Consider the following 24,704-nt stretch of genomic DNA (forward strand, 5'->3'; position numbering starts at 1 on the left):
GGGCATCATGGTGAGATCCTGTCACTACAAAAAAATAAATAAAAGAATTAGCCAGGTGTGGTGACGTGCACCTGTAACCTGTAGTTGCAGCTACTAGGGAGGCTGAGGTGGGAGGATCACTTGAGCCCAGGAGTTTGAGGTTACAGTGAGCTATGATCATGCCACTGCACTCCAGCCTGGGCTGTATACAGAGCGAGACTGTCTCTAAAAACAAAAAACAGTAGAATGAATAAATAAATTGAGGTATGTTGACACATGGAATACTAGACAGCAATGAAAATGAAGGATATATAACTACATGTGACAATAAGGATGGATCTCACAAACATAATGCTGAGCAACAGAAGCCAGACCCCAAAGATATGAGTCCACTTATATCAAAAACAAAATCAGGCAAAACTAGACTTCCATTAGAAGACAGGAGATGTTAATAACAGGACAAGAAATGAGGGAGGCTTCTACCATGCTGGTAAAATGGTGTTTCTTGAGTGTAAATGTACATTTCAATATTCATGTTATACTTTATTTATTTATTTATTTATTATTTTTATTTATTTATTTATTTATTTTTGAGATGGAGTCTCGCTCTGTTGCCCAGGCTGGAGTGCAGTGGCACGATCTCGGCTCACTGCAAGCTCCGCCCCCCGGGTTGACGCCATTCTCCTGCCGCAGCCTCCCAAGTAGCTGGGACAACAGGCGCCCGCCACCACACCCGGCTAATTTTTTTTTTTTTTGTATTTTTAGTAGAGATGGAGTTTCACCATGTTAGTCTGGATGGTCTCGATCTCCTGACCTTGTGATCCACGTGCCTCGGCCTCCCAAAGTGCTGGGATTACAGGCGTGAGCCACCGCGCCCGGCCTCATGTTATATTTTAATGAAAAGTTAAGGACTACTTTTTCTTGCTACTTAATATTAAGGTTCTGGCCTTTCACATAAAAAGCCAGCACCCCGACCTTGGATAAATACCAAAGTATACTGTAAAGGCTAGTAATGAAACTGGTTTTAAGCTAACTACAGATTAACCTTTACCCCGGGTCACAGCTTCACAGAATTCGGAACCTACTAATAGTCTGGCAGAACAAATTTGTTCTTTTCTAATTTAAAAAATTAAAAAGGCATTACAAATGAATGATTTTCTTCCCTCCTCCCACTTATTGTTATGAACTATACACACAGCAAAATATATCACATATTATTTCATTTAATCTTCATAATAATTCCATGAAATAATATTTTTTATATTTTTCATAATTTTATAGTTAAAGAGATTTAGGTTAAGCACATTGTCTAAGATCAGTTAGTACATACGTAGTAGAGCCAGGATCTGAATCCTGGTTTGTCTGATTTCCAAACGTTCTTTACCACTTTATACTGCCTCATTGTTATACTGGGGACTGTGTAGGATGGAGTGATGATCATCTTCTAGCTTTAGTCACTTTAGAAGGCCAGGTCTGAACAGAACATTTCTTTCCACCTCTTTTTTAGAAAGACCCATAAAGGGACTGGACTGTTATGGAATGAAAGCCGGGCATTAATAACGGAGAGCCCATGCCACCAACAGGCCTGCAATAAAAGTGTTTGACTGCTTTTAACAACTGGCTAAATGGGAAATTGGGCAGAGTTCTCAGCAGACTGGTCTCAAATGAACCAACAATTGAGGATGAGTGTTTTCCTTAGGCCATAGTGGAAGAACCATGGATACACTATACAATTTTGTTAAAAATGAGGATTAATGAGCAGGTTCTTTCTTAGCAGGTTTTTTTTTTCTTTTTCTTTTTTTTTTTTTTTTTTTTGAGACGGAGTCTCATTCTGTTGCCCAGACTGGAGTGTAGTGGCGCGATCTCTGCTCACTGCAAGCTCCGCCTCCCAGGTTCACGCCATTCTCCTGCCTCAGCCTCCCCAGTAGCTGGGACTACAGGCGCCCGCTACCACGCCCGGCTGATTCTTTGTATTTTTAGTAGAGATGGGGTTTCACCATGTTAGCCAGAATGTTCTCGATCTCCTGACCTTGTGATCCGCCCGCCTCAGCGTCCCAAAGTGCTGGGATTACAGGCGTGAGCCACAGCGCCCGGCCATGAGCAGGTTCTTTTTTTTTTTTTTTTTTTTTTTTTGAGACAGAGTCTTGCTCTGTCGCCCAGGCTGGAGTGCAGTGGCCGGATCTCAGCTCACTGCAAGCTCCGCCTCCCGGGTTCACGCCATTCTCCTGCTTCAGCCTCCCGAGTAGCTGGGACTACAGGCGCCCGCCACCTCGCCCGGCTAGTTTTTTGTATTTTTTTTTTTTAGTAGAGACGGGGTTTCACCGTGTTAGCCAGGATGGTCTCGATCTCCTGACCTCGTGATCCGCCCGTCTCGGCCTCCCAAAGTTCTGGGATTACAGGCTTGAGCCACCGCGCCCGGCCATGAGCAGGTTCTTAACTGTGCACAGGTATCTGCATTTCTTTAAATCTTCTTCTAGGGTATATTATTTTTTTCAAAAGTTATACTGACAAGTATTTATTATTTAATATGGACGCTATTAAAGCTTTAACAAAAGTTTAGGTTGGTAGAAAAATATGACTGACTAGACTACTGATTTTTAAATAGCTTCTGATCTTTAATCATATACTTCATTCAGTAAGTTAGCAGATACTTTCCCAAGTTGCAGATCTGCTACCTAATTAAAATTAAGCACGGCTGGGTGCGGTGGCTCATGCCTGTAATCCCAGCACTTTCAGAGGCTGAGGCAGGCGGATCACGAGGTCACAAGTTCAAGACCAGCCTGCCCAACATGGTGAAACCCCGTCTCTACTAAAAATACAAAAATTAGCCAGGTGTGGTGGTGCGCGCCTGTAATCCCAGATACTCAGGAGGCTGAGGCAGGAGAATTGCTTCAACCCAAAAGGCAGAGGTTGAGCCGAGATTGTACTGCTGCACTCCAGCGTGGAAGACAGAGCTAGACTCCATCTGGAAAAAAAAAAAAAAAAAGAGAAGAAAAAGCAAAAACTAAGCACTTTTACTCATCTACTTTGGAAAATCCTAAACTTAAAAAGTAACTTCCAGCTTGTGTGAAAGGTCAATTTCATAGTTAAAAATCACACCCTGACCTGAGATTTTGTTGTATAATCACAGCATCCTTCATAAAAGGAATTTCAAAGTTTGTTTATTGATTGGTTGATCAACTGAGACTGGGTCTCACTGTGTTGCCTAGGCTGGAGTGCAGTGATGCATTCATGGCCCACTGCAGCCTTGACCTCCCAGGCTCAAGCAATCCTCCCACCTCAGCCTCCAAGTAGCTGGGACCACCCAGTTAATATTTTATTTTTTATAGAGTCAGAGCCTCCCAGTGTTGCCCAGCTGGTCTTGAACTCCTGGCCTCAAGCAATCCTCCTGCCATGGCCCCACAAACTGTTGGGATTACAGGCGTGAGCCATCATGCCCAACCCAAAGTTTATTTTTGAACCATGCAATATCAAAGTCATTTGAAATTTAAATGTCATTCTTTATAATAGAGGAAAAATATATATGCCATATTATATAGAACTCTATACTTGATGTGTATGTTAGAGGTTGTTTTTTTTTTTTGTTTTTTTTTTTTGAAATGGAGTCTCACTCTGTCACCCAGGCTGGAGTGCAGTGGCGCAATCTTGGCTCACTGCAATCTCCACCTCCTGGGTTCAAGTGATTCTCCTGGCACAGCCTCCCAAGTAGCTGGGATTACAGGCATGCACTACCATGCCCAGCTAATTTTTGTATTTTTAGTAGAGATGAGGTTTTGCCATGTTGGCCAGGAACACAAAGTCATAATCTTTAATTATGAACTACAGATACTTCTACTTGCACCCCTGCCAATACACCTATAGTTGAAGCAGCTTGCTGGTGGTATTAGAATCCCCACAACTTTCTGAGTGGAGGAGGCTCAGTGTTTGACTCTAAGCTGTATGCACCTGCTGTAAGGCTTAGATAAAGGGTATCCCATCTAGATACATATTTATTAACTTGCCTCTTGAAAGTATAGATCCAGGGGGGAAAATCACATATGGCTCTCTAGTAAATATACATAATATCTATTATTTCTCGATTGTGTTATTCTATCTAGGCCTATTCCTCAAGTAAAAATGTAACTGTGGCCTGGGCAACATGGTGAAACCTTGTCTCTACAATACATACAAAAATTAGCCAGGCATGGTGGTACACAACTATAGTTCCAGCTACTCAGAAGGCTAAGCCAGGAGAATTAGCCAGGCATGGTGGTGCACACCTGTAGTCCCAGCTACTCAGGAGGCTGAGCCAGGAGAATTAGCCAGGCATGGTGGTGCACACCTGTAGTCCCAGCTACTCAGGAGGCTGAGGTGGGAGGATCACCTAAGCCCAGGGAGGTCAAAGCTGTAGTGAGCCATGATCACGCCACTGCATTCCAGCCTGGGCCACAGAGCGAGACCTCTTCTAAAGAAAAAAAAAAAAAGTTGATTCCTCTAAGCCAACTCATAAACATATACCAAAGACAGACAATTAATTTGAAAGAAGAAATTAGTCATTTCACTAATTTGACTTCAAAAAATTCTTCAAATAGGCAAAGAGTCCAACATAGAAAGCCATAATGTATTTTTGGAAAGTCATTCAAAAATTTATAATTTTTGGATATATCATTTTATGAGCAAGCTAAAGAATTCCTATTTCAATAATGAATTAATTCTCCCAGAATTATTAGGGAGGTAAGAAAAAAACCATCCTAATCAATCATCACCTCACTGGTAAATGAAAAAAATAAGGGTCAGAAGGACAAAGGAGCTTGACACAAGCCAAATCACACACTTGAAATCTCATGCTAATGCATATTATTCATCTTAAAGTTGGATAACGTTAGAATTCTTTCTACTTTTCTTTATTTATTCATTTATTTTTTAGACGGAGTCTTGCTCTGTCACCCAGGCTGGAGGCAGTGGTGTGATCTCAGCTCACTGCAACTCCTGCATTTCGGGTTTAAGCAATTCTCCTGCCTCAGCCTCACAAGTAGCTGGGATTACAGGCACCCGCTACCACGCCTGGCTAATTTTTTGTATTTTTAGCAGAGACGGGGTTTCACCATGTTGAACAGACTGGTCTTGAACTCCTGACCTCAGGTGATCTGCCCACCTTGGCCTCTCAAAGTGCTGGGATCACAGGTGTGAGCCACCACACCTGGCCTTCCATTTTTCTTTAAATTCAAAATTACTTCAATAAAAATACTTGCTACATAAGACATTTATAACCAAATACTATCATTTTGTACACTGAATTTCTATCACCTTTGGGGAGGGAAGTCTACATAACTGAATGACTTTTACATTCACTTGGTAGATCTAGCTATATGCCATTTTTGCATTAGTCTGATTTAATAGGATCTATTTTAGGTTAATTAATCTTCAGGGATACAAATTTCTTAATAGAGCAGTCAGCAGTATTTTTAAAAATTAACCAAAACATTCCTAAATCATGTGAAGTAATACATTAGCAAGACTAAAATACCTCATTTCTATTTGTAGCCTTCAAAGCTTAACCCTCTTCCCCACCTTCCCAAATGCCCCCTTCCACCCAGTGATACCCCTTTCCTCCCACATTCTTCTCTGTCAACTAAAAAATGACCATAGAAAATTTACATTTATCAGGGCCAGGAGCAGTGGCTCATGCTTGTAATCCCAGCACTTTGGGAGGCCAAGGCAGGAAGATCACTTGAGGTCAGGAATTCAAGACCAGCCTGGCCAACATAGTGAAACCCTGTTTCTTTTTTTTTTTTTTTTTTTTTTTTTTTTTTTTTTTTTTGAGACGGAGTCTCGCTTTGTCGCCCAGGCTGGAGTGCAGTGGCCGGATCTCAGCTCACTGCAAGCTCCGCCTCTCGGGTTTACGCCATTCTCCTGCCTCAGCCTCCCGAGTAGCTGGGACTACAGGCGCCCACCACCTCGCCCGGCTAGTTTTTTGTATTTTTAGTAGAGACGGGGTTTCACCATATTAGGCAGGATGGTCTCGATCTCCTGACCTCGTGATCCGCCCGTCTCGGCCTCCCAAAGTGCTGGGATTACAGGCTTGAGCCACCGCGCCCGGCCGTGAAACCCTGTTTCTAACAAAAAACACAAAAATTAGCTGGTGGCGGCCCACGCCTATAATCCCAGCTACTCAGGAGGCTGAGGCAGGAGGCGGAGGTTGCAGTGAGTTGAGATCACGCCACTACATTCCAGCCTAGGCAACAGAGTGAGACTCTGTCTCAAAAAAAAAAAAAAAATTATATTTATCAAATGACTGAAATTCATTTATACTATAATCCTGCAAGTACCTGTATATTAAATCGGCTACTGGTGAAATGGAAGGCTTAATCCCCTACTTAAGAAGACTGGGACAGTATCATCAAGCATATACAGAGATTTTCCATACATGGGGAGCTAGAAATAGGAAATCTGAAATCATGCATTATCTAAAGGTAAACCTAATGTAGTCCTTTCAGGGTGATTCTAAAAACACAACTCTCCCCTGACCTGCCTTTCCTTTTCCTCTGTTGCCTTTTTAGAACATGGCTATTGAACACAACTGTCTGAGCACATCCCCTGACCCTGATTTTAAAAATAGGCATTTAAAGCCAATAACATCATCTTAACATAGTACGACACTTCTTTTTCTTACTCTTACTAGTGCCATATTTTATATGATTATCATTTAATTAAGGGACTTTTGGTACTACAATTCTACCCCTTAACAGACAAATGCCAAGTTCCTTAATATTTCAACTACCTCTGATATTTAAGATTCTGATTTCTTAAAAAGCATTCTTTTGGAATGTAGCCACTTCGGCAATGGAGGTATGTTTTTAAACTCTAGCAGTTTTGTTTGTGGATCCCACAAAGAATTTGAAAACTATACACCCCCTTGCATATTTTTAAGTTGATATCTACAGTTTTTCACCATAAGTTTAAATAGTTGCAAACTGCTTTCCATGGCTGTATCATTTTACATCAATTTATGAATGATCCAGTTGCTCTGCGTCCTTGCCAGCATTTGATGTTTTCACTATTTTTAATTTTAGTCATTCTGATGATATCTCATCACAGTTTTAATGTGTAATTCCCTAATGGCTAATAAGCTTGAATGTCCTTTCATCTGTGTTTACTTGCCATCTATATATCTTTGGTAAAATGTCTACACGTGTCTTTTTCCCACTTTCTAACTGGATTATTTTTTAAAACTGAGTTTTGAGAGTTCTTTATATATTCCAGATACTAGTCCTTTGTGAGATACGTGGCTTGCAAATACTTTCTTCCAGTCTGTAGCTTGTCTTTTCCTCTTTTTTAACAGGGTCTTTATCAGAGAAAAAGATTTTAATTTTGATGAGATCAAATTTATCAATTTTTCCTTTATGAGCCATGCTTTCGGTGTCAAGTCTAAGAACATGCAGTAACTATTATTTCTTGCCAGAATGAAATAGGACTCAGCTATTAAAAAATAGATTTATCCCTATTTTTTGTTTTTATAACTTTAAGTGGTGAGAAACCTTTTTCACATACATGAAAAGATAAAAATGGAAGTCTTGTTATAGCAATTATCTCTCAATTCTTGGAAATCTTTTGAGTTATGTGACAAAAATAACGGTAACCTACCATCAAAAATATACTTACTGATCTATTAGTTACTTAGCAGACAACTACATTAGGCCTTCTTTCAGTGTTGTTGAGAGCAAAATATTGGAAACTAATATTGCAAGACTGTTATCTAGTCATTCCCCGAGACAGTATTTCCTGTCATTCACTATTTTAACACAGACACCAAATTTTCAATTGCCCTTTTGTTTGGTGTTCTGGTAGTCTTTACATCCAGGGCAATGGACCTTTGTAAGACCTGAAATGGATGAGCAGTGTGCCTTTCCTTTCTACAAGTGGCAAAGGACAACTATGCAATAAAAGGTGGAAAAGCAGAGCACGAACCTCCATTCCAAACACATTCTCTGGCAGAGCAATGTTAGGAAAAACTACATTGGGAATTCAAAAATCTAGAAATTGATTCCCTTAACTATCCACACTCCATACTCGAAAAATGCACTCAAATTTACAGATAAAAGCCAGGAGTGGTGGTGCGTGCTTGTAATCCCAGCTACTCAGGAGGCTGAAGCAGGAGAATTGCTTGAACCCAGGAGGCGGAAGTTGCAGTGAGCTGACATCGCACCATTGCACTCCAGCCCGGGCGACAGGGCGACTCCGTCTCAAAAAAAAAAAAAAAAAAAAAAAATGCCAGTGTGCATCTACAGCCCACAGCATCAACACCAGCACAGGGAATATATAGACATGAGCATTAAATACTTTTTGAAGAGGAAAAGAGAAGCAGCAAAATGATGAGCAGCAAAATAGCAACATGATACAGTTTGTGAAAGGAAGAACTCAAAAACTAAGAATCAGACAGAAGTAAATTAAGTTGTTGCTTAAAGCACAATAATTAAGGCTTTTAAATTCACCAAACCATTCTGCTATCACAGACTAAAAAGGCTTGTTTATCCCTTCTCTGTCCTAGGGGAATAAATTATCTCATGAGTCTTTCTATTTTACCAAATTGCTATTTAAAAGCTGGTGAAATGTTTAAGCAATTCATTACATTAATATAAAGACCTTTTATAGGACAAAAGCATTATCAAAACCAAGTATGAACAGAGCATTATGAGTAAAGTGGAAAGGATATTGTTTACTTAAAACCCATTGAAATCAACCACAAAACTGATTCTAATTTAGGAGCAGTTTTTTCTTTTTCCTTTTTTTTAATCAAAATAAACTGTATACAAGATTTTCTGGGAAAAAAGTTCCATCTTATTTTTATTCCTTTGAGGTTATTTACTCTAATTATCTCAACTTATTTTATTGAAATAATTTGTTAATTAGGTTTTTATTTTTATTTATTTATTTATTTATTTCTGAGAAGGAGTCTAGCACTGTCGCCCCGGCTGGAGTGCGGTGGCGCAATCCTGGCTCACTGCAACCTCTGCCTCCTTCACGGGTTCAAGTGATTCTCCTACCTCAGCCTCCTGCGTAGCTGGGATTATAGGCGCCCGCCACCACACCCAGCTAGTTTTTTGTATTTTTAGTACAGACAAGGTTTCACCATGTTGGGCCAGGCTGGTCTCGAACTCCTGACCTCATGATTCGCCCACCTCGGCCTCCCAAAGTGTTGGGATTACAGGCCTGAGCCACTGCACCCAGCTAATTTGTTAATTATGTAATGCTTAAACAGCCACCGCAGTCACGAAGATAAATAGGGTAGGTAAATACTCAGAAAACAGATGCTGCAGTTTAAAATTCACATCAGGACTTTCAGTTTAAGATGGCAGACTAAAGATATATGTTTGCTACTTACAGCTTGCAAAAACACATTCAAATAAGGAAGGCAAAAGAAGCAATAAACCTCTAATAGCTGAAAGAAAGAAAAGTAGGAAATTCACCAGTGGATAAAAGATCCAACACATTTCTAGTTTCAAAAAGCAAATGGAATTGTGTGGATGGATGAGGCAGGCAGAGAAAGCCACAGCCCAGAATACTCTACCAGGCAACCTAAAAGGAGCTGGAAGCCAAACTGCTTCTTGGAATGCTAGAGGGAATCTAGAGCACCAATCTGTCAGTTGGAACACCTGATGGCTCTGGGCTCTGAGCCAACAGGTAGAAGGGAGGGCAGGAGTGAGAAGTGAGGTTGAAGACGGTGGGAATAATTGAAGATCTGTACCTGGAACTGCACTGGTTGGCACCCCCAACCACCTCCCCCACCCCACAGAGATCACGGGAAGCCTAGCATTAACCCTCACTCGAAAAACCACATAGCTGAAAGAACAAACAAGCTGCAGAAAGCCAAGGCTTCTAGTGTGGGTACGTACAGCCCAACAAGAGTAAAGTACTCCGCTGGCACGAGGGACCACAGAGCCCAGCAAAGTGTCAACCTAGAGCAAACAGGCCAGCCAAGGCATCCCATCCTACATACAGGGCTCAGTCAGGCATCTATTCTGGTGATAGGTCTAATGGGAAAACAGACTAATTTTAAAACAGCAGAGGAAATCCACACCAGTTACCTAGTCCTTCTTTCTAAAATATGAACAGACAACCAGCAATCACCAAGCACATGAGAAAGTCCAGCAGCATGAAAAATAAGAGCTAAGATAAATATATAGAAGATAAAATCTCTGAAAGGAATGAAGACAATTACAGGGTATAAGAAAACATTAAAAAATAAAACTGTTATAATCAAAATACTGAAGAGGATGGTGCATCCACGTAAACTATGAATAGTTTGTAAAAAGAAAATCAACAAATGATCTGGAAAATAAAATTGAGAAACTCAACAATGAGAGTACATGAATAAAAGATAAAAATAATAGAGAAGCTAGAAAAGACATAAAGAACCAATCCAGTAGGTCCACCATTTGACTAGGAAGAGCTCTAGAAGGAAGAAACAGAGGAAAAAGAAGGGAGAAACTATTCAACAAATAATAGAATTTCCCAGAGCTGAGAAAGGACCCAAGTCTTAAGATTTAAAGGGCTCGGTGAGTACCCATACAACTGGTAAAAGACCCCTATTTATACATTTTCTCTGGAAATTTCAAAATAAAAAGTATAAAACAGAGATCCTGAACAGGAAAAACAGGTCACCCACAAAGGATTGATAATCAAACTAGCTTCTTGTCAGCAACAGGGGATATCAGAAGTCAAAGCAGGTGCATCTTCAAATTTTCTAAGAAAATTATGTTTGGCCCAGAATTCTACACCCAGCCCAGCCACAAACAAGTACTAGGATACAATAAAGGCAGTTTTTGTTTTGTTTTGTTTTTCTGAGACATGGTCTTACTCTGTCACCCAGGCTGGAGTACAGTGGTACGATCTTGGCTCACTGCAGCTTCCACCTCCTGGGTTCACAGCATTCTTCCACCTCAGCCTCCCGAGTAGCTGGGAGCACAGCTAATTTTTGTAGTAGGATCTCTTGAACCCAGGAGTTTGAGCCCAGCCTGGGCAACATGGCAAAACCCCACAGGCTGGCTCAAACTCCTGGGCTCAAGTGATCCTCCTGCTTTGCGCTCCTAAAGTGCTGGGATTACAGGCGTGAGCCACTATGCCTGGTCAAAGACAGTTTTAGACATGAAAGCACTCAAAAAGTTTACTTCCCACACATCCTTGCCAAAGAAGAAGATGGCACAAATTAGGACAGGGAAAGACTTAGGGTCCTGAGAACAGCGACACCAACCAATGAGAAGAATGGAGGGAAATCCTAGGAAGCCAGTTGTGTAGTAGGCCTAGAAAAGCATCCGGTCACCCTGGGAACGCAAGCATGGAGGAGGGAGGTTTCTGGTAAGAAGAAAAAAAAGAAGAAGGAGGATTCCACCACATAATATGAAATATAAGTGAGAGTACAGAAAAACTAAGGCTATGATAAAGGAAGATTGTGCCAGAAAAAGAAGGCAATTAGAAACTCCGGGCAAAATTTTTTTAAAAAGGAAGGAAAAAAAGACAAATAGCATTAAAAAGCTACATTTCAAACAGGAAACAAGCTTATATGTACCCTGATTACAAGGAACTGATAGAGTGTGAGAAAAGAGTATACAGTTGCTATTAATGTTGAAGTCTTGAGAGCCCAGGGTCATTACCCTGGCCCTAGCAAGAAGAAAAAGTAGTCCTAACATAGAGTTGGCTCTGCACTAAATAATATTTATAGAATCATATTTTAGGGGGTACTAAAATTAGAAATGTCTTTCATCTTAGGCAAGAACTAACTTTGATATATTTGGTCTCAAGACATAAATTTCAGGATCCTAAGAGAAAGACTGGCCAAAAGTATCTCACTCCTCTTCTATTTTCTATAAACGCAGAATCAAATGATACCTAGTTCCTTCGTGCAATTAACTCCCTGACGGTGAGAGTCATTTTTATTATTTGAATGGTCTAGAACTCCAGAACAAGCTCAATTCACTTGGATTTGGGGGGGAGCAGATGACAGAAAAGTCCACTTTCTGCAGCTAAGTATAACCAGGTAATTATTGCAAAAGACAAATACTGCATATTGACTGCTCAGGGAGAAACTGTGGCCAATGGATGGTGATTTCAAATCATAATTCTGTTACTTCATTAGGGATCCCAAAGGCTAGGTTTTAAATTATTATTTTTTAATAGAAACATCAAAAAGCAAGCAAGCATGATTTCTAAATACAAGGGACTTTTTAATAGGGAATTTACAAACATCACATGTTTTTTCCCTATTGGCAGAAATATGGTCTAGCTTCTGGGGAGGGACAAATCCTTGTAGTAATGCGCTAAAAAACAAGGGGCAATTGTTGAGGTCTGTGAATTCTACTTGCTTCCTATAATAAAAGGAAAATAACTATAAGCTGCAGACAATGGGTTTCAAGTTTATAAGGGAGATTTTCCTTTATGGAAGAACTAACAAAGTCATAATACTATAATATTATTTATAGTTTTCATATTTAAGATTCAACTTGTATGGAGACTTGGCTGTATAACAGGAAAAAATATAAATGTTATCAACTTTGGCAGTGTAAAATAAAAGTAGCTGACAGAAAGTGAGAAGTAGAAGAGAGGAAAAAACAGGTAGAAAAAGGAGCACATGTTCTCATGTCCCTTCTAAAAAAGGGGAGAGTCAAGAAAGACTGTCAAAAGTGGATGAAATAAGAAACAGTTGTTATTTCTGAGGTTACCAAGTTAAGCAACAGAATAAGTTAAATTAAAATTACAACTATCAAACACTGGAGAGGGATAATGATGTGAGAAAACTAAATATTCATTTTTTAACACCAAGTTAGCAATTATTAACTAAATTTGATAAATCAAAAAACAGAGGAGAGCTGGGTCCGATGGCTCATGCTTGTAGTCCCAGTACTTTGGGAGGCTGAGGCAGGCAGATTACTTGAGCTCAGGAGTTTGAGATCAGCCTGGGCAACATGGTGTGAAACCCTGCCTCTACAAAAAAATACAAAAATTGGTCAAGCCTGGTGGCACTTGTCTGTGGTCCCAACTACTTGGGAGGCTGAGGTGGGAGGATCTCCCAAGCCAGCAATGTTGAGGCTGCAGTAAGCTGAGACTGCGCCACTGCACTCCAGCCTGGGGTGACAGAGTTAGACCCTGTCTCAAAAAAAAAAAAAAAAAAAAAAAACACGTCTATTATATAGAGCATAATGATCTCATGATGATCTCCAAATTTTTTTGATAGTACAATCCTTTCAGGAAAATAGTAATAAGCACAAATCCCCAATATAATTATATTTAGTTATTTGTAATCTATATAAAACTATGACTATACTCATCTATTATATGTATATTGTAACTTACACAAAAATAAAAGTTCTAAGTATGTAAGAATAATTTTGAATGCATTTTTCAAGGTAGGGAAATACAATAATACATCAAAATACAGAAAATCATCAGTTATTCTTACATAAAAATAAACATTTTAAGATATTTTTTAAAAGCATACAAGCTGGGCAAATGATCTGAACAGACATTTCTCAAAAGAAGACATACAAATGGTCAAAACAAGGATAAGAAAAAATGCTCAAAGTCATTAATCATCAGGGAAATGCAAATCAAAACTACAATGAGCTATCATCTCACCCCAGTTAGAACAGCTATTACCAAAAAGACAAAAAGTAACAAATACTGGCAAAGATGCAGAGAAAAGGGAACTCTTACATACAGTTGGTGGTAATGTAAATTAGTACAGCCATTATGGAAGAGTATGGAGGTTCTTAAAAAAAACTACAAATAGAATTACCATATAATGCAGCAATCCCACTACTGGATATTTATCCAAAGGTAAGGAAATCAGTATGGAGAGACAGCTGTACTTCCATGTTTACTGCAGCACGATTCACAATAGCCAAGATAGGGAATCAATCAAAGTAATGGAATACTCTTCAGCCACAGAAAACAATGAAATCCTGTCTTTCAGCAATATGGATGAGCCTGTAGGAGAGTATGTTAAGTGAAACAAGCCAGGCACAGGAAAATAAATACCACAAGTTTTCACTCATATGTGGAAACTAAAAACATTGATCTCATAGAAATAGAAAGTAGAAGAGTGGTTACCAGAGGTAGAAAAAGGTACAGGGGAGAGAGGAAGAGCTAAAGATTGGTTAACAGATACAAAAGTACAGCTAGATAGAAGGAATAAGTTCTAGTATTCTACAGCACTGTAGGGTGACTCCAGTTAATAATAATTTATTGTATATTTTCAAATAGCTAGGAGAGGATTTTGTACGTTCCCAGTTTAAAGAAATGATAAAAGTTTAAGGGGATAGACATGCTAATTATCCTGATTTGATCATTATACTTACATGGAGACTTGGTTGTATAATAGGAAAAAATATAAATGTTATCAACTTTGGCAGTATAAAAGTAAAAGTGTAGCTGACAGAAAGTGGGAGGGATATTCCAAGGCAGAGAGGAAAGGTGGGGTAGACACGTTGACACATGAGAGAGCATGTTGTCTGGGAAACTGGAAGTTTTTCAGGATTGCTAGAGCAAACGGTACATGAGGTGGTGGTGGCAGGAATGGAACAGGTATTGAAATATCACATTGTACCCCATAAATATGTACAATTATGTGTCAACTAAAAATAATGTTTAAAAATTTTTAAAAAGGTAATTACCTTTTTTCTTTAAAAAATAGAGACAGGGGTCTCATTATGTTGCCCAGGCTGGTCTCGAACTCTTGGGCTCAAGTGATCCTCTTGCCTCAGCCTCCCAAAGTGCTGGGATAACAGGCATGAGCCACCACACCCAGCTAAAAGGTAGTTAACTTCATATTCATATATATATATATTTTCCCCCCCTGAGGTGGAGTTTCACTCTTGTTGCCCAGGCTGGAGTACAACTACACAATCTTGGCTCACTGCAACTTCCACCTCCTGGGTTCAAGCGATTCTCCTTCCTCAGCCTCACAAGTAGCTGGGATTACAGACGCCCACCACCACGCCTGGCTAATTTTTTGTATTTTTAGTAGAGACGGAGTTTCACCATATTGGCCTGGCGGGTCTCGAACTCCTGACCTCAGGTGATCCACCCACTTAGGCCTCTCAAAGTGCTGGGATTAGCTAACTTTGTTTTTTAAAAACAGCATACAAATAAAGAACCAACGATTTGACATTCTTCTTACCCACTTCTCTACCCTCCCACTCCCACCCCCAAAATTAGAACTTCACCTTCTTCCAGGAAGTATATTCAAGGAACTGAAAACACTTAATAAAGGTAATATACTTTCCAAAAAAAGTGTACAATAAATAAAATTTCAAATAATCCCTTTCTTTTCTTTTTTTTTTTTTGAGATGGAGTCTCGCTCTGTCATCCAGGCGGGAGTGTAATGGTGTGACCTCAGCTCACTGAAACCTCCGTCTCCCGGGTTCAAGCAATTCTCCTGCCTTAGCCTTCGAGTAGCTGGGATTACGGGCATCCATCACTATGCCCAGCTAATTTTTTTGTATTTTAAGTAGAGACGGGGTTTCACCATGTTGGCCAGGCTGGTCTCGAACTTCTGACCTCAGATGATCTACCCACCTCGGCCTCCCAAAATGCTGGAATTACAAGTGTGAGCCACCGTGCCCGGCAATAATTTCTTTCAGTACTCAAATTAAGCATCTTATGCACCTCCCAGGATGTGTACAGTTTTCTTTAGACATACAGCTATAGAAGTCAGAGGCACAGTAACCAGAAAATCCAAAAATATAAATCGTTAAAGAGAGGCTACCTTTAGGGAATAAAGCTGGGGGTAGGATAAGCTGGAAGGAGAAACAAAGTTTGTATCATAAGCTCATCTATACTATTTGACTTGCTGTGTACACGTTCTTTCAGATAAGGAATTAGTTTAATCAGTTCTATAAAACTCTGTCTCTTTACAAGCATGTATGCTGATTCATTTCATTCAACAAATATTTTTTCAACATCCGCTCTGCCCTAGCCACAAAAGACAGAGAGAAAACTGACATTTTAGCTCTCAAAGAGATCACAGTTTGGGATGGAAGAAGGATATGGAAACCACTGACAACATTTCAGTCTTGTAAGTGATTAAGAGAAGAGCGTGCCAGGTATCATACACTCGCAGTTTGGGTCACACAAGAGGTACACTAACACTGTGGAGTATTAAGGAGGGATTGCTGAAAGGTCACTTCCTCTTCAAGTTGAGACTTAAAGGACAAGTAAAAAAAAAAAAAAAAGACAATAAACCAGATGAATGGGTATGGAGAACAAACGGGGAAAGGACATTCTAAGGCAAAGAGGAAAGGTGGGGTAGACATGTTGACACATGAGAGCATGTTGTCTGGGAAACTGGAAGCTGGTGGCAGTGGCAGGAATGGAACAACAATATAGGAAGGGGCAAGAAATGAAGAGTGGTGCTCAGAACTCTGCATAGTCTCCTAAAGGCAATGGGAAGCCACTGAGGGATTTCACCAGCAGGAAGGGAGACCTGAACAAATTACTTTGGAAGCAATGTGGAGGACAGATCTGAAAGGGGCAGACTGGGCTATTACAATGGGCCTAATTAGACAAAAGGAGGATGTGAATTACAGTAACAGCAGAAGAATGAAGATGAGATGATGCATTCAAAAGGTATTTGGGAGGCGGGAGGATAGCTTGCTTGAGCCTGGGACGACGCTGCAGTGAGCCACTGCACTCCAGTCTAGGAAACAGAGGGAAACTCTGTCTCAAACAAACAAACAAAAAAGAATAGTGTTTATGGTAAAAACAAGTATTTCCAAATGTAATTGTTAGCAGCTATTTTCATTTTCCTTCCTTTAATAAATATCCAAAACTCCTTTCACCGTTATTGCCAGAAGGATTAATACAATCATAGCTCTCTTATAAAAATCTCTTCATTGGTACCATCTTTAAACCTAATATTAATACAAAAGGCACAAAATATTTTAAGAAATATTTACTTTTTTTACTATTAGAATTCAATTATATCTTCCTGTGGAGGCAGAATTCTATAGATATCCACCAACATTTCCACCCTCTGGTTATTTCAAATACTAATCTAAGTACTGCTGTGAAGGAGGGACTTTGCAAGTGGAACTAAGGTTACTAATCAGATGACTTTAATATAGAGATTATCCTGGATTATCTGAGTGGATCCAACGTAATCATACGAGCTCTTAAAAGCAGAAGAGGAAGGCAGAGGAGTTAGTGAGATGAGGCAGAAGAGGGAGGCAGAGAGATGTGAAACAAAGGACTCCACCCCTAGTTGCTGGCTTTGAAGATGGAGAAAGGGAACCACGAACCATGAAATGCAGGTGGCCTCTAGAGGCTGAGAACAATCCCAAGCCAGCAGCCAGCAAGCAAATGGAGACTCAGTCCTGCAACCACATGTAACTGAATTCTGACAACTGTAAAAAATTTGGAAGCCGAATCATTCCCAAAACTCTAGAAAGAAACTTAGCCCTGGTGACACTGATTTCAACCTTGTGAAACTTGGAGCAGAGAAACAGCTGAGTCACACTATGCCCTGACTTCTAAGTTAACAAAACTGTGAGATCAGGGTACAAACAAATGGGCGTTGTTTTAGGCTATTAAATTTGTGGTAATTTGTTACAGGAGCACTGCAAAACTAATATTCTTTCTTTAATCACTGACTTAAAATACTCTGTCAAATCTCATTTTTCTATTAAGAGATGTAACTTTGAACAGAGTTCATACATTTCCAGTCATACCCAATTACTATAAAATCCAGTCTAATTTATTTTTCCCAAACATGTTTTGAAGATGTTTAAACCTACAGAAAATTTCGAAGACTAATACAATGAATACTCTTATACCCTATACCTACCTATATTTATCAACTGCTAACATTGTTCTAATTTATTTGCCTTTTCACCCTTCCTAAATGTACATAAATACTCCCCCGCCCCCCACCTTCTCCTTCTCTGTATCAGGCATTCTAAACTGTAGATGATTTTGCCCCCCAGAGGACAACTTATCATCAGGAAAATGAAATTAAAACTACAATGAAATACCAACTCACACCCATGAGAATGGCCACTCTTTAAAAAAAAAAAAAAAAAAAAAAAAACAGAAATGTCTGGAGACATATCTGATAGTCACTACTGGGGGAATGCTACTGACATCTAACAGGTAGAGCCCACAGATGCTGCTAAACATCCTGCAACACAAAGTCCCACACAATTATCCAGCCCAAAATATCATTAATGCTGAGATTAAGAAACCCTGCTTTCTGCATATGTGTATACAAACATTTTTTCCTGAACTATTTTTTATTTATTCCTGAACTATAATTTTCCTGAGCTATACTGAAATATTTCCTGAACTATTACTGTAACTGTAAGTTACAGACGTTATGATACTTTTTACCCTAAAGGCTTTAGTTTTGGCTGGGTGTGGTGGCTCACGCCTGTAATGCCAGGACTTTGGGAGGCCAAGGTGGGCCGATTGCTTGAGCCCAGGAGTTCGAGATCAGCCTGGGCAACACGGTGAAACCTGGTCTCTACAAAAAACACAAAAACTAGCCAGGTGTGGTGGCGCATGCCTGTGGTCCCAGCTATTTGGGAGGCTGAGGTGGGAGATCGCTTGAGCCCGGAAGGCTAGGTTGCAGTGAACCATGATGACGCCACTGCACTCTAGCCTGGGCAACAGATTAAGACCTTGCCTGAAAAAAAACTACAGTTTATATTTTCTAAAAACCAGAACACTATCTCATACAGCACAATTTAACATTGATACAATACTACTATCCAATATACAGTCCATTTTCAAATGTCCCTATAATCTAAAAAAAATCCTTTATGGCTTTTTTAAAAAAATACAGGATCCAAAGAAGGGTACATAGGATGGCAGCCTGATCAACATTTTAGATTTAAAATAAATAAGGAGTCCCAATTTTCAAGCAAAGGGGGACAGGGAGTAAAACTTGTGGCATTAGCTCTAAGATCTAATAGTCTATGACTCTGATACCATGCTACATCTGAAATGGATGTACTAATTCAGAAGCTTGTTAATACATTAAAAATCTCTCTTGGGAGAATATCTTCAAACATGTTTACCCTGTACTTAAGAAAGGTGAACTCTGTTCTCAATAACACATAACCCTGTTGAATAAAAATATCAATCTGAAACAACAAATCAAGAAGGAACTTTCTCCAAAGAAGACACACAAATGGCCAATAAGCATATGAAAAGATGTTCAACACCACTAATCATCAGGAAAGTGAATAAAAACTACAATGAGGTATCAACTCACACCCGTGAGAATGGTCACTCTTAAAAAAAAATAGAAAATAAGTGCTGACAGGGATGTGGAAAAATTGAAACCCTTGGGCATTGTTGGTGGGAACGTAAAAGGGTAAAACCACTTTGGAAAACAGTATGAAGGTTCCTAAAAAAATTAAAAATAGAATGACCAGGTGATCCAACAATCCCACTTCTGGATATACAGAAAAATTGAAAGCAAGATCTCAAAGAGATATTTGCACTCCCATGTTCATTGTAGTACAATTCACAATAGCCAGGAGGTAGAAGCAACCTAAATGTTCATCGACTGATGAATGGATAAAGGAAATGTGGAATATACATACAATGGAATACTATTCACCTTTAAAAAAGAAGGAAATCCTGTCATACTCTACATGGGTGGCATCATGTTAAGTGAAATAAGGCAGTCACAAAAGACAAATGCTGTGTGATTCCACTTTTATGAAGTATAAAGCAGTCTAATGGAAACAGAAAGCAGAATGTGGTCACCAAGGGCCAGGGGCAGGAGGAAATGAGGAGTCATTCAATGGGTAGAGTTTCGACTTTGCAGGATGAAGAAGTTCTAGAGATCTGCTGCACAGAATTCAAGACCAGTCTGGGCAATGCAGTGGGACCACTGTCTCTTAAAAAAAAAAAAATTAAATTATCTGGACTTGGTGGGATGTGCCTGTAGCTACTCAGGAGGCTGAGGCAGTAGGATCACTTGAGTATGGGAGGTAGAGGCTGCAGTGAGCCATGACTGTCACCCAGACTGCACTCAGCCTGGGTGACAGAGGGAGATGCTGTATCAAGAAGACAAAAGAAAAGAAGAAAAGGGGGAAAAAAAAGAAAAGGAGGGAGGCTATTTATGTGTCAGGACGACGAGTATATGGGAAATCTCTCTGCATTCCTCTCAATTTTGCTGTGAACTTAAAATGGTTCTAAAACATTTAAAGTCTTTAACTTAAAAACAAAATCTGAGGCACTGAGAAGACTACAATGAAGAAACACTTTTACTGTATGGTCCACTCTGAAAGAAATGTGGTAAGGATGCAATCTCCCTGAGAATTCACCATTTCTTTGAGCTTCTAACAAAGGTTCAAAAGCAACTAATGGTAATATCAAATGGCTCTCTGTACACATACCAGTCTCAGAAAGCTAATCATAGTTCTGGAGATTAAGTTTCAGGCAAAGGCAAAAGCTAATCTCTGAACAGCAGGTCTAATAAAGTTAATGAGAACTATACAAACTACAGATCTTCTCCCTCTATTGTCTTTGGAGGATAGGGAACAACCATAGGCTCTAATTATCCTTAGATTTAAAATAATCCCGGAGACTGAAAATGGGCAAAAAGCCATATTAGTCTTACTACAGTATTTGGCGACATTACTACTATTACCAGTTAATCTGTATCAGTAACCCTGTCTGGCACTAAATCTCACAAAATATCCACATTAACTCATAAGGAACCAAACCATCCACAGAAGTCATGTTTGAAAAATTGTACTAATATGAGCCAAAGTGCCAGGTATCAGAAATATTAAACAAGTGCCAACACCCTAGTTAGAACATGCCTACTACCTATTCACTCATGACAACCCTACTGAACACATACTGAAATTGCTAGGGCAGTCATTTTCAAGAGGATACTTCAAAAACTTTAAGCCCTTTACAAGCAAAAGGGCTTGAAAACCTTCAAAGGACCCAAGTATATGGGACTTCAAATTTCCATTAGAACTGTACCAACTTTTCATATGCAACAGAACACATAGGCAGAATGATTGGAATGGAAAATGTGTATAATCTAAGTACAGAGAATTATGCTGAATTGTCTTAACTTTCATTCTTTCAGGACTTAACAATAGTGAGAAGGAAGAAGGTATTTTAAACCAAAACCAACAAATTACAGGGTTGCTGTGTTATCAGCTTCACTCAGACTACGAGTAAACCCTAAACAAAGTAGATCCTAGTTTGTAGAAAACACATTGTTAAAAACAGACAAATGCAGGTGTCATTCTGGGTTATCACACCCAAGCAGGCCACAAGTAGTATGCACTATAATGGCACATGGAAGAAAAATACTTCTAAAAATGGTTTAAACAGTTAATACACCCACAGTTTCTGATCTCAGAGGCAGGATTCTACTCTGTTCAATGTGCTGCATCATTTAGCCAGTCCAGGAAGTGTTATTTCCCAAGTAATGTTTCAACAAAATATCTAGAAAACACGGAACTGTAAATTAGCTTGCTTGCTCTGGGCAAGATGCCTTGCCATGAGAAGCTTGTTGCTCAGGTAAATGTCTGTTGGCTCTTCCAGGCAGGTCACAAGTCCTCCTAGCCCACAGAGAGGCTGCACAGACTAACAGTGTGCCTGCCCGGCTCCCCTGGAGGAAGTGCTCCCTACACCAAAAAGCTGGCCTTGGTGGAATCTGCAGCAAAAGGCAGAGAGAAGGAGGACCACTTTCATGAGATAAACTCGGTTCATTTATTTTCCTTTTTTAACAGTTTTATGGAGATATACTAATAATTCACATATCCTACAATTTATTCATTTAAAGTATAAAGTTCAGTAGGTTTTAGTATATTCACAGACTTGGGCAACCATCACCACTATCAATTTTAGAACATTTCTGTCCCCCTCAAGAATACCTCGTATTCATCAGTAGTTACTCCCCATTTCCCCCCAGGCAACCATTTATCTATTTTTTTGTCTTTATATAGATTTGCCCATTCTGGACATCTCATATGAATGAAATAATATGTGATCTTTTGTGACTGGTTTCATATATTTAAGGTTTTTAAGGTTCATCCATGTTACAGTGTGTATGAGAACTTCATTTCACTTTATTGCTGAATAATATTCTGTTGTACACATACACCACACAAGTTCTTTTCTTCACAGGCAGTAGAATCTCCTTTGCTATATAAGCAAAGCTATAAACAGTGATAAGGTGCCTGCATTAGCTCATGAATGTCTATTATGGCTGAAACTATATCATTAATTGCATAATGCTACAGTTTTCCAAAAGCATTATGAAGTGCCACTGGATTAATAAAAATACTGAGAATGAAGTTCCTTTACAAGTAAGCTGACTGCTTGGAAGTTTTCTCCTGTACGCTGCAGAAAAAAGGGAACTTACAGCTCCTAAGGCCTGAACACCTCAGGACATAACTGGTCTTTGACCCCATCCAGTTAAAGATAAACAGCAAAACTGCCAGTATACAAAGCTGGTCTCTGCAACCTTTCTCTCCTCTTCCTGGCCCTCCATCTCTTTCCTCTATCTGTGAAATAAATCCAACTTCTTCCTGTCCTCTTACCCTTCCCTACCCCCAAACAGAACAAGATCTCTCATACCTGCTGAATAGTTATACCCTCACTCTAAATTAAAATAATACATTCATTCATAGGAAAAGTTACTTAAACCAGACATCTGTATTCTAAGACATTCTTCCAAAACATGAAATGAAACTAGTTTCCCTCATAAGAAGAATTTCTAGCATAAACGAGCTGATAAGAGGAGGGTTTTTTGTTTTGCTTTTTGCAGAGAGACCCATTGAAATCACAGTAAACCCACTCCATAGCAAATCAGATTTAGTCAGTAATCTCAGGTTCATGCATATCTACAAGGGGATGGGAAAAAATAAATTGTTGTTAACTTTGTTAGGCATGATAATGGTATTATGATTACATCTAAAAATACCCTTATCTACTAGAAATGCATATTGAGGTACTTAGATGAAATGATGTGATGCCTGAGGTTTACTTTAAAATACTTTGGTTCAGCCAGGCATGGTGGCTTATGCCTGTAATCCCATCACTTTGGGAGGTCAAGGCAGGAAGACTGCTTGGGGCCAGGAGTTCGAGACTAGCCTGGGCAACACGGCGAAACCCTGTGTCTACAAAAAGCACAAAAATTAGATGGGCATGGTGGTGTGTGCCTGTAGTCCCAGCTTCTCAGGAGGCTGAGGCGAAAGGATTATCTGAGCCTGGTAAGTCGAGGCTGCAGTGAGCCCAGATGGCGCCACTGCACTCCAGCCTGGGCAACAGAAGACCTGTCTCTAAATAAATAAATAAATAAATAAATAAATAAATAAATAACAGTTGGAAGAGGGTTTTGGGCGAGGTGAAATGAAATAAAATATTGATGAGGGTGGCTGATAGGCATATGACAGTTCATTATTCTTTTCTGTTTTCTGAATGTATAAAAATATCCATAGTAAAACACTTTTTGTTGTTGTTGTTGTTGTTTTTGAGACGGAGTCTCGCTCTGTCGCCCAGGCTGGAGTGCAGTGGCGCGATCTCCGCTCACCACAAGCTCCGCCTCCCGGGTTCACGCCATTATCCCGCCTCAGCCTCCCGAGTAGCTGGGACTATACGCGCCCACCACCACGCCCGGCTAATTTTTTGTATTTTCAGTAGAGACGGGGTTTCACCATGTTAGTCAGGATGGTCTTGATCTCCTGACCTCGTGATCCGCCGCGCCTCGGCCTCACAGAGTGTGGGGATTACAGGCGTGAGCCACTGCGCACGGCCTGTTGTTGTTTTTTGTTGTTGTTGTTGTTGTTGTTGTTTTAAGAGGCACGGTCTCACTCTGTTGCCCAGGCTGGAGTGCAGTGGCGTGATCTCTGCTCACTGCAATCTCCGCCCCGGGGCTCCAGTCATACTCCCACTTCAGCCTCCCGGAGTAGCTGGCACCACAGGCCCCCTCCATCCCACCCAACTTTTTTTTTTCTTTTTCTTTTTCTTTTCTTTTTTTTTTTTTTTTTTTTGGTATTTTTAGTAGAGACGGGGTTTCACAATGTTGCCCAGGCTGGTCTCAAACTCCTGAGCTCAAGGAATCAGCCCGCCTTGGCCTCCTAAGTGCCGGGATTACAGGCGTGAGCCACTGTGCCTGGCGGGTAAGAGTTTTTGTTTGTTTGTTTGTTTTGACTCACATAAAAGACTACAAAGAGGTACCTGGCCTGGGTTGAATTCTAGACAGGGTTCTGAGAGTGTTACTCAAGGGCACAATTACTATTGGTGATGCTTGCTACAAAGACTCAGTTTTATTCGTACACGCTTAATATCATGGGTTGTCAAATCATTCTTCCAATTTGCAGTACATCACTCGTTTCAGGGTAATGACTTAATACAATTTTCAAACAAAAATGTAAGATTTACTTGCCCAATGATGGTTATCTTCTCAACTTTTTTCATAATTTATAAAAGCACCAGCTGACCCTAAATCATCTACCAATATCTTTAGGCCTTTTAATGCAAGCGGTAAAGGAATACTGTCCTCTGAATGCAGCGTTGGCTAACACTGCTGACCCACGCAAGGCATTGATTTGTAGTTGTTTTTCCATCGGAGTGATGGATTTGCGCTCAGCTACTCGCGGTGTCTACTAGGTCCCCCTGGTGACCAAACAGTACACTTAGGCAGTAGTAGGGTTCCAAGGCACAGACTGGCAGCGGAACAGAGGGTGGAACGGGAAATCATGAAAAATTAACAC

At 39.9% G+C, this 24,704-nt stretch overlaps 1 protein-coding gene across 1 annotated transcript in view; it reads right to left on the bottom strand.

The window, feature by feature from the left end:
• Nucleotides 1–24,704, bottom strand: part of DIPK1A (divergent protein kinase domain 1A) — a 120,710-nt gene that overhangs the window by 95,111 nt on the left and 895 nt on the right. The window lies entirely within an intron of this gene.

Source organism: Macaca thibetana, chromosome 1 (genome assembly GCF_024542745.1).
Source record: "Macaca thibetana thibetana isolate TM-01 chromosome 1, ASM2454274v1, whole genome shotgun sequence".
In the NCBI taxonomy this organism is placed as follows: Eukaryota; Metazoa; Chordata; class Mammalia; order Primates; family Cercopithecidae; genus Macaca; species Macaca thibetana.